Source organism: Podarcis tiliguerta (genome assembly GCF_965153285.1).
Source record: "Podarcis tiliguerta genome assembly, chromosome: 6".
NCBI classification, from domain to species: Eukaryota; Metazoa; Chordata; class Lepidosauria; order Squamata; family Lacertidae; genus Podarcis; species Podarcis tiliguerta.
In genome coordinates, this window is record NC_139539.1 from 45,830,754 (window position 1) to 45,837,864 (window position 7,111).

General features: G+C 46.4%; 1 protein-coding gene across 7 annotated transcripts in view; it reads right to left on the reverse strand.

Annotated features, from left to right (window-relative positions):
* The window catches only part of BRPF3 (bromodomain and PHD finger containing 3), a 35,534-nt gene extending 31,143 nt beyond the window's left edge, over positions 1–4,391 (reverse strand). For 2 of the 7 annotated variants that reach the window (XM_083445652.1, XM_083445649.1), the window contains exon 1: positions 2,515–4,390. The gene's annotated coding sequence lies outside the window, so the exon portion shown is untranslated. Of the gene's footprint in view, positions 1–1,645; positions 1,881–2,510 lie in introns of those variants that run through there. The other 5 variants (XM_083445653.1, XM_083445650.1, XM_083445655.1 and 2 more) reach the window with 5 other exon arrangements.
* Positions 4,392–7,111: the final 2,720 nt, after the last annotated feature.

Genomic DNA, 7,111 nt, shown 5'->3' on the forward strand with positions numbered 1-7,111 from the left:
AGATTTTGGGAAGGGATAGGTAGCTGTCAGTTTGGCTAGGATTAAGACTTCAAACAGGCTGACTGAGGGTCACAGAGAAGTCCAGGAACATAGGAAATCTAAACAATAAGGGTAGGCGATAGATGGAGAAATAGGAATCTGAAGGAAAGCTAAATGAATAATGAGCCTTGAGGGCAAAGGGCAGATGAAACAGAGAAATGAGGTAAGGACGGGCTAATCAGAAAAGTGAGCTATGAAAAAAATTCACAGTGCTTAATATCAGAAGAAAGAAAGAGAAAGGAGTGTTAAGAAGGCTGGTCAAAAAGCAAGGAAGCTAAATTAAATTGCACAAAGGAGGAACTGGGCTGAAAAGCAGGGACCTGATGAAACAATTGGCTGAAGAGAAGGCAGAGCCATGGAAAAAACAAGATTAGGGCAAAACTACACATTGAACTAAGATGCAGAAGAAGCAGTACTCCCTTAGCTGAAATAAAGTGGCCAGGCATGAGAGGAACTAAGGAGGCATGGGGTTGCTGAGCCTGGAGAACCATATAAATAAGTCTAAAAAGTTACTAGCTTGCTAACAAATTCAAAACCTGTACTGTAGTTCCATGCCATGAAGGAAGGTCCTCCCAAGCCAATATGAAAACAAGCGCTACTGGCTTCTTGATGGGTTATTTTAAAATGTGCTTTCTACCAGGTAGACTGGCAGAAGAAGGAGAGAGTGATATGTCCCATGCCACTCACTCACCTTCATGGAAATCCTGATACTGTAGTCTTTGACTATTAAGTGAGTAGTTAAATGCAAGGTTTATAGCTAACAGAGAGATTCCTCCAGTTGTGATTTCTACTGTTAATGGAATATTGTGATCTGGCAACCCTAAGGGAGGAATAAGCAATGAGTAGTGTGGTAAATAGGCAAGTAAAGAATTGATAGATGAATTAAGAAAAATAAAATGTGGATCTAATTAATGGAGGCATTTGTTTTGATTATCAATTATAGAGATCAATGAATGCTGTTAATGAAAAAAAGATATTAAACATTACAGTAGATAAAATATTCTGTTAAACGGAAGGTTCTTAATCTTTCTTGGAGAATATATTAGATTTTAAAGAAATGTAATCTGATCTCAAAATAGTGTTCATGGGAGTTGGGTGTAATCTAGGTTTATATTTATATTTACTTTTGTAATACAGGTTGGTGTGGAAAATTTAAAAATTAAGGGGGGAGCAATTGGGCTAAACTGCCAATACTGATTTGAACAAATCAACCACTTCTTTGGCTGTGGACTTATAGTTTATATTCAGTAAGTTGGACATTAACTCTTCAGTTCTGGGGCAGGGACATCCTGCAATAGACAGAAAATAAAATAATAGAGGGAAATGCACTTTGTTGTACTGTGCTCTTCTCCCACTTCAGCAGCAGCAGCCTAAGCAATGGAAAAGTACAGCCAATGAAGGGACTGTCTTGCATCAAGGTGAACAAACTCTATCCTTCAGTGGAGGAGGCCCCTGTTTAAGAGTTGCATCTCATGCCTCAGGGAAAACGACCCTGTTGCCACTATGTACTTAAAGGCTAGAATAAGTTCCAAGTGGACAACTTTCTTGCTCCTAGCATATGGATCACATGCAATCAGTATAAACTAACAAAACATCTCTCACTAACCCTCTCAGCAGCAGACAACATTTTAATCTGCTTTTGAACTGTTTTGGCCTTTTTGAAAAGGGTGGTCCATGCAACTGAAGGGTTCTAGCAGCAGACCGCTGAAGGAGGTTTGAGTCCACATGCACACTCTCTCAGGTGACTCTTCAGTGTGAACAGGGAAACAAAAACACACCAGGCCTCACAGCAGAAACCCTTTTCCTTGGGGACGGGGCAGCCTGGGCTGTGTCAGAATCCAGGCCCTTTCCACGTGACAGAGCGCGCAGCAATCTCGCTCTGCCAGATGCTAGCGGCCCTCCTTCCATCCACAGCAAGATTAAAGTCGCAGGCGGCGGGTGGAGGGGGGGTGGGAAATGTTGAATATAAATTTGCCAACATCTACAAGCCCCTCCGAGGGGGGAAATCCCTCGACTAATTACACGGCAGGGAAAGGAAACAGCTGTAATCACCCTACCATTGGATACGATCCCTGTCCATCTTCCTGTACTGCGGCCAATAGCAGCACACAGCGCGCGGGCTAGAGCGACGTGTCCCTGCCTGAGCCAATGAAGAAGGGGAAGGTGGGCGTGGCTAATGGTGTCCCGGTTATGAGGGCGAACAAGATGGCGGGCATCGGTTTCCCTCTCTCTCCCCCCCGCGTTCTCACCCACTCTCTCTCCCTTCTCAGCCTCGGTATAAAGCGCTGTGGAGAAAGCCCCGCTCCGCAGCTCGGAGGGCGCGAGGCCTCCTCAGGCCCGCCACCCCCTCACCGCCTAGTCCGGTCACCTTCCCGCGACCCTGGGGGCGCCGCTGAGGGAGGGAGGGAGGAACGGGGCTGCAGGCAAGCGGGCGGCAGTGGTGGCGAGGGCGGGCGCGTCCTACGGTCTACTTGCCTGTCCTCCTCCGTGGCGGCGCCGGGTCTTCTGCGGGACGGACGGGCTCACGCCGTCGGGGAGGGGAGACAAGATGTCGGCTCGGCGCGCTTCCCCTCAGCGCCTCCCCCTCATAGCCGCGGCTCCCGACCTGCCTCGGACCCGCCGCCCGCTCGCTTCAGCTCCTCCGCCGCGGCTCCGGCTCCTGTTGCGGGGTGGGGGGAAGGGAGCGAGGGAAGGCAAGATGGAGGCGGCGGCGGCGACAGGAGCGCAGCCCGGCCAAGCGATGGAGAGAGGGAGAAGGGGGGGGGGGGAGGGAAGGAGGCGGCGAGGGAGGGGGCTGCTACCGCGCTCCGCTCTTTCTCTCTCCCCCCCGGTCAGGGACCGCCCCCCCCCTTGCGTTTTCCTCCCTGGACACAAAGCGTGGAGGCCCGGCGACAGCGGTCAGGAGCGGGGTTGGGGGGGCACCGAGATAGGCTAATGAGCGCCGTCGCCACTCGCCTTCCCGCTGTGGCGGGCAGAGCTTCGGGGGTTGGTACTCCCCAGCTCACTAGGTTGCATTAGGGGTGGGGGCGACCCTGGGGGAGGCCCCTGTGGGGAGCACTTCGGGGACCGATCAGCAGGCTGGGGGGCATGGGGAAAAGGTGCCCCCGTCGGTCGAGCTCATAGGCTACATGGGTTTCTCCTGGTGCAGAGTCCTAAGGGCTTTTTCCACCCATGATCAAATTCCTACAGGAAGTCACTTCCCCGTAGGCATGCATAGATGAATCCCACTGCTGCATGTTGAGCTTTTAACACGTGTATACTTGCTGCAGGCTTTGGGAACCTGGCCAGCAAGTGACAAGTGTTTGGGTATCGCATGGTGTTTTCGCAGGTTCCTGTTACAGAGTCGTTTTCCTCTTGTGTGAAGCAGTCCTAAAGTAGGCCTAGTTCCAAAAAGCACATGAGGTGGTGAGACTATGTCCGGACTGTACCACTGCTGTTGACGACTCAGGTTGGAACCCTGGCCAAGAAAATATTTGTACGCACATAGTACATTCCAAATACAGGCTTTCTGTTTTAGCTGCTGGTTTATTTCATTTCATAGATTGCACACATGCAGAGAGCTTTGTCTTCCTTTGCTGCAGCAAACAATTCACAAACTACAACTGTGTGCTACCACATAACAAATTTGAGTAAAGTGATGCCGTACAAAAAGTTGGGACAGTATTAGAAGTACAGTCACTGTGATGCAGGTTCATGACAGGCTATGTTTTTCAGGTAACAGCCTGTTTCTAGTTTCATACTAAAGTGCTTAACTAAGAGTAGGAGAAATGGCTTTGTACAAACACCCAGTCTTATTCTCTCTGTGGTGTATCCAGCTGAGTATATGTAACTATGAAATATTTTGTAATCCTTCAAATAATCTTATTCCAAGGGGGTGTCCCTGCATTATGAGGAAAACTTGGTTGTCAATGTTACCAGCTTAATGGGGTGCTCCGCTTTATTATTTCAAGGCAGTAAAGAGGAGAGAAAGTAATACCATTTACTGCATGAAAGCAGATTAAGGGTTATAACCTCTCCCTAGTGTATAAAATTGAGTAATCTGATAGGTGACGCTTTCATACTGTGTATGAGCACAGCCAGATAAAGACGTGTATTTTTGTTCTTTATGCCAAGATGGCATATTTATATATTCCAAATCCTACCCTAGTTAAGGGTAAAGAACAATAGGCATACTATTGGGTTTGCACAACTTTAGTTGTCACTGAGTTACAACCACCTACAGCAAGGCACCTGGCAAATACACTGAAGTCACTGATCAAGGATCCTGGGACTGTGACCTTTCCAGATACACAGTTGAAGAACTCTTATTCTCTAATGCTAGCAGGCTATACCGACTTCAGAACTGTAGTTGTCAGGCACCTCATATTAAAAAGTTTCATTTTGTTTATGGAGAATGTTTGAATGGTGTATACCTACATGTACGCCTAGCATCTACATGCCGTAAATGATGCATGTAAATCAACTAGCACTTCTGATATCTGAGATTGAAATTACCATACTTCCATACTGGTGGCTGCTGTATACTGTACTGTACTGTACTGACCGCAGCGTCCTATTTCACAAAGGTTTTCAGTTAGCAATACGTTTTCAGTTGGTAATAATCACACCTTGGATGTCTAACCTCGGATGCCTGAGATTGAAAGGATCAGTGTAGATGGGCTTTGCAAGCCTTCCCACGCTCCTGCTGTCACTGCCACTGTCTACCCTTCACTCCCCTCTACTGCACTTCTGTTGCTATGGGATGTGATACTAAAATGCAGGGCTCCTTCTGTCGGCAGTATGGGTTGGGGTGGGGTGGAATGAAGGGGACAAGTCACTTTCCAATACTGCAAGTCACATTGGCTGTTACCGGGGGGCGGGGTAGGAAACTCTGCACCTCACTTGTCCCCTTCGTGGTAAGTGGCAGTGGCCTGTGGTGTCTGGATGCCTGAAAAGCGACAGAGTCCCACCCATGCTTGCTTTACTGACCACTACTGCAGTGAAATCAAGCTGGGGTTGAGTTTGTTGGTGTCTCTGGTAAAATCCCTCTTACATCATGGATGTTGGCAAATGGGATTTTTAGAAGGCAAAATGATATTAGAACTAGAGCTGTCGTAGGCAGATTATATGCGTATAATCTGGCTGCATGGTGGTCCCACTCATACTACAACAAGCTGCAGATTCAAAAAGAGCAATCCTTCCCCACCCCCCAAAAAAATCATATTTAAAAAATAGGCTCCTGAATAGTCATCTGAGTTAGCCAGCAGTAAAGTAATATAGGGTACCCAACTTTTCATATTAATCATCCAACAGTTCACTTCGTTGCTGTCATAGCATTTAACTTTCACTGACAGCAGGGCTTTGCTGATGGACAGCAAATGGGAATAAGTGCTGGTTTAAGAGCATGCCTATATAAATGAGTGAAAAGGTACCACAACTTGCAGCATGGAACTAGGATTGGAAATAACAGTATATTGAACAATGGAAGAGGGAAATGCACATCAAAATGATTTTTGGAGCGCTAAAAGCAATGGTGGCATTGCAAGCAAAAGCTATGTGGAATAAGCAGATAAAATGACTCAATCAGATACTGACAGGAAACAGATGACATTTTCAAAACAAACACTCCTGCTTGCAAATGAGATGCCTCCTTTTATTGCCACATCAATTTGGCTTTCGGAAAGTCGCATATTTCCATTCCTTATGATGGGGTCTTCTGAACAGTAGATAAGAATGGAATTTGTACAGTAAGTGCTCAATCTGACTGGTGCTCTGCTGCCAGTGTGTGTTTGTAGCACCAACACAGTGTGGCCATTCCTAATATTTCACTGCTGACCAAAGCCCATCCTGGCACAGAAAGCTGCTAGCACATTTTATTTTGTTTTATTGTGTGGTATTCTAAGGGTCACTTAGCCAGTGCAGGAACTTGAATGTTGTTGCAATTCAATCCTTATGTCCAGGGGCCATTCCGGAGGTAGAGGAGCTGGGAAGCCATCCTTAGTGATTGGTTGCAGTTCAATGCCTGTGTGTCAGGGGGCCATTCTCAGGGTAGAGGAATTGTGAGGCAAGCCTGTTCTGTTTTGGAAGTCACTGATGATCTGTTATGGTAGCTGGCTGTGGTCATTTCCATCCACCCCTTTAAAAGTATCTGTTAAAGCTCAGTTTCTCACATTGCATAAAGTTAGTCAAGGGAAGAGGGAAGTAGCTAAGTTCTGACAAAATATTGTGTACTGGTTATGATGGGTCTGGAATGAAAGAGATTACAATCCCCCATTTTTTCTGGGTTTCCATAATGCCCTTTCCCCCAGAATTCCCCACAGGTTGAATTCTCCAGAATTCTCTGCCACAGGTTACCTTTGTCCATGACTCCCAAAGCAAACCAATACTGGTTTGTTTTTCTTTCCTGAATACCCTATGTTTTTGTTCTGTCTGGCAAAGAAGGGAAATTTTCCCTAGAGTTTGCACCTCTCTTAGTTCCCATGTATGGGCAGCGATCGGAATCCAATGTGCATGGAAAAATCTGAGAGACTCAGGGCACTTCCAGACTTGCTTTTCTGCAGGTGGGATTTCGCCACATGCCATATAATTGCACAACTGAAGTGAATTTGGGCTCTTGCACGATAAATCCACCCCACCCCCAGAAGGAGAAGGAAACGGAAATGCAGTGGAAAGGCTGGGATACTAATTGCTAGATGCTCGAGATGTCAAGTATTAAACCTGGGACTTTCTGCATACAAAAGAGATGCTCTGCCACTGACCTAAGCCCTCCCCTAGTTCAGAATGGTCATAATGTAGTTAACACTCAGAACATTATTTCTATGTTCTGTTAGCACTTTAAAAAGTTGACACATTGCGTTTAATAATGTGGCCTCATATCAGGCAAGTGAGAATTGAGGTGTCCTAAATCAGAAATCACTTCCAGCTCCAAAATATTTCACCCGTATTCCTTGTGGCGCCCTCAAAGAAGTAGAAAAAAATTGTCACTATCTTACATAAACCTTATTTTATTTCTAGAAACATTGGGTTGGTTTCTACTAAGTCATACTCAGAGTAGACCCATTGAAATCAATGAACCTGAGTTATCTGTGTCCAT